This window comes from Suricata suricatta, chromosome 15, assembly GCF_006229205.1.
Source record: "Suricata suricatta isolate VVHF042 chromosome 15, meerkat_22Aug2017_6uvM2_HiC, whole genome shotgun sequence".
In the NCBI taxonomy this organism is placed as follows: domain Eukaryota; kingdom Metazoa; phylum Chordata; class Mammalia; order Carnivora; family Herpestidae; genus Suricata; species Suricata suricatta.
Window position 1 is genome coordinate 67,008,580 of NC_043714.1, and position 3,307 is coordinate 67,011,886.

A 3,307-nucleotide genomic window follows, 5' to 3' on the forward strand; every position below is an offset into this window, starting at 1 on the left:
AACTCATCCTTCAGTGTTAGAAAGGCATGGAGAGGAGGGGCTCAGCCATGGCCTACATGTTCCCTCTTGTTTCCATTTGCTAAATAAGGTTGAATACTTCTCAGTTTACTCTACAAAGGTAATCTGTAGTCTCTTAATGCATTAAAAATGGACTACGTTAAATTTACCCTTTTCTTCTATACTTTTCAAATGGATTTGACTGCTATGATTCCATGGCTTAGGAAAATAGACAAAAATAAACACTTGTAGAAAAGGAGTATTTTGTTTTTATAAAGGCAGCATTGAAATGAGTGAGAGAGCATTGGAATGGGACTCCCAAACCCGAGAGGATCAGCTGAACTTGGTAAAGTCATTCTCCTCTGTGGGCCTTTGTTTCAACATTTGCAATAAGATTTGTGTAGGTAAGAAAAAAATTGAAATATAAACTGACCCAATATACTTAGAAGAATGTCCCCTAGTAGAGGTTCTGATAAAGAATTATACTTCTAGAAGGCATAATTTACCCCTTTCCTCTTTTCCCTTTCTTCTGTTCCCCAACGCTGGCCTCTGGTAGCCACCAATCTGTTCTCTGTATCTATGATTTGCCTTTTGAATATCTTAAGTTATAGATTTAAAAGGTTTACATTTAGTATTTTCATAAGAAAAATGGAAACCATAAAAAGACAAGGATGAGATTGTTTTTATAAAATACAGTTTTGCTTTTGAGCTCTGTGCTGGAGAAGTAGTATGCAGTAATATAAGGAAAACATGGGATTTTGCACGTAGGCTCAAATCTCAAGACTGCCACCAAGGTACTGGTACTAAGGCCACTTAGCTATAAAAAATAAATTTTATAGCCTAAGATGTAAAGGTGCCTTTTATTTAGAAGTACATTGCCCACACTGGTCATTCATTAATGGGACTCTTTATGTTCACATTTGATTGCATTTGTCTAACAACACAAAGATTTTGGGGAGAAGACTAGGCCACATTCTGTTGATCTTGGTTGACTAGTAACCCTGTACTGGCTCTTTCTTCTCTGGGACAATATTACTATTGAATGTGCAGCTTAATGAATGACGAGAACATTTTGCAAATCAGTTTCCATGAGGTGGTCTGAGAAATATAGCAGCCATCCCAGGATCTTTTAAAAATCCATGTTAAAAGACATGGATTCCAGTCCCACTTTTCCCTTGGAAATTTGTTTCCATCAGGAGGCAGAACTAAGAAAGGGGCTTCTAAGCCAACTTTGTGACAAGATTCCCTTCTCTTAGCTCACAGCATAGAGCACTGGTAAGAGAATAGACTCTAGAGCCAGATTGTCCAAGTTTGAGATTTGAATTTCCATTTACTGACATCAGACAACTGAAGTCTTCCTCAGTATCCTGACTTGAAAAAGAGGTCAACAAGTGGACCAAACTTAAAGGGTAGTTAGGCCAATTCTATGCATCAATATGTTTAAAGTACCTAGAGTAGTACTTAGCACATAGTAAACTATACAAAAATATTAATAAAATAGGTAGTAAGGTGGTAAAATCTGATTCAGGAAATTTCTAACAATTTGGAAGTGGCCAAAGGCATGAGTCGGCAGTTTTTTCTCCTCTATATTTTTAATATAGAAATTTCATTATTCATGGGCTTAGCTATCAACTTCCCTACTATTAATTATTATTAATAAATCTAGATGTCACTGGGAGTCTCTCTGCCCTGGCTTTGGCTTAATTCCCTAGGATTCAAGAATCAGGATAGATGTAGAGTCCTCTCCTTGACTTTGACCTTTACATTGTCATAGGGACTGAAAATTATGGCTAAAGTATATTTCTTTGTCATGTAAAAGGGACTCAGAAGGCAAATGTCCCCATGCAGGATTGTGGCTAGCCTATAAGCAAGAACATGGATTCCTTCTATCAGTCAGATCTACCTCATCACTTCATTCCCAAAGTCACTTCATACTCCTAGACAGCAGCTGCTGGAACTCTAGTCATCAAATCCCAGTTGCAGGCCAGAAGGAAGATTTAAAAAATGTGAAGGAAAAAAATGACATTGACATTCAATCTATATTGTTAAGTAATCTCTACTCTCGATGTGGGACTCGGACTTACAACCCCAACATCAAGAGTGGCATGCTCTACCCACTGAACCAACCCAGGTGCCCCATATTGACTCTTTTTAAAGGATCCTTGACAGAAATTCTAGAAAATTCTTCCTTTGTCTCTGTGGCTACAATGTAATCACTTGGCCTTACCTGTCTACTAAAGAAGATCAAAAATAGTCCTTGAAAAGAGTACACAGTCAAGGGATAGACATGAGTAGGTAAAATAACCATCTTTGCCAGATGGGTCTGAGCATATTTGGGAGCAGGGACAGGGAACCAAGTGCAGACCTAGGAGTATACTCTGCCACTCACCAGCTCTCAGAAGAAATCTATCCCATAGTATTTCTACAGTCTTTTTGAAAATCATCATGGAGTTAGAGGTGTAGGGATCATGGGTGAGTTTGGCTATTTAAGCTTATGTCAGTGTCCCCAGAAACTTTTCTAAGACTCTTTCGTGTCCACCTAAAAACTGTTTTCATGAAGCCAGAGCTCCAAATCTGGAGCTTTTCCTGCTGCACACAGACCCCTGGAACATATAGTTTACTTCCTGCCCTGTTTCCCCTCAGCTCTTTGAGGGATTCAAGTGATCAGGCAATTAGTAAGCCGAGGAATAATAAGGATAGAAACAATCTGTCCAGAGCCCCAGGTGTCATTGCTTCTGTTACATAACTGATCTTTACAACAACCTATCATGGAGACCGCCATCACCTCATTATCAACACTGAGGGAATTCAGGCTAAAGACATGGGAGTAAACCCCACAATTTTATTTAAACAGTGCTTAATTTTGTGCGAGTTATGTGTCATTCATGTATGTGTTCATTTAATATTTCCACTATGTTTTCACTGAAGCGCAAGGAGAACATGAATGATTATTTGCTATTATAACCCAAGTCAAATAAGCTCTAGGTTTTAGATGATTTTCCATCTAATCTCCTCCTCTTGTCTCATCTTCTGCAGGACACATAAACCCACTGCCTTCAATTTTCTGAAACTGCAATAGCTTCTAGATCCCTTATCATTAAAGTCTCCTCTCAACATGTTTTGGTTTGCCAATGCCATTTCTTTTTAGGCTTATTTATTTATTTTGAGATGGAGAGAGGGAGACAGAGAATCCCAAGCAGGCTCCACATTGTTAACACAGAGCCCTATGCGGGGCTCAAACTCACAAAACCATGAGATCATGACCTGAACTGAAACCAAGAGTCTGATGCTTAACTGACTGAGCCACCCC

At 38.8% G+C, this 3,307-nt stretch overlaps 2 long non-coding RNA genes across 2 annotated transcripts in view; one reads left to right on the forward strand and one right to left on the reverse strand.

Moving 5' to 3' along the window:
- Nucleotides 1–3,070, forward strand: part of LOC115279396 — a 5,214-nt gene extending 2,144 nt beyond the window's left edge. Inside the window, exons 2-3 of the long non-coding RNA XR_003903407.1 lie at nucleotides 276–401; nucleotides 3,034–3,070. This is a non-coding gene — a long non-coding RNA (uncharacterized LOC115279396). The remainder of the gene's footprint in view (nucleotides 1–275; nucleotides 402–3,033) is intronic.
- Nucleotides 1–3,307, reverse strand: part of LOC115279395 — an 89,331-nt gene that overhangs the window by 9,464 nt on the left and 76,560 nt on the right. The gene's annotated exons all lie outside the window — the stretch shown is intronic.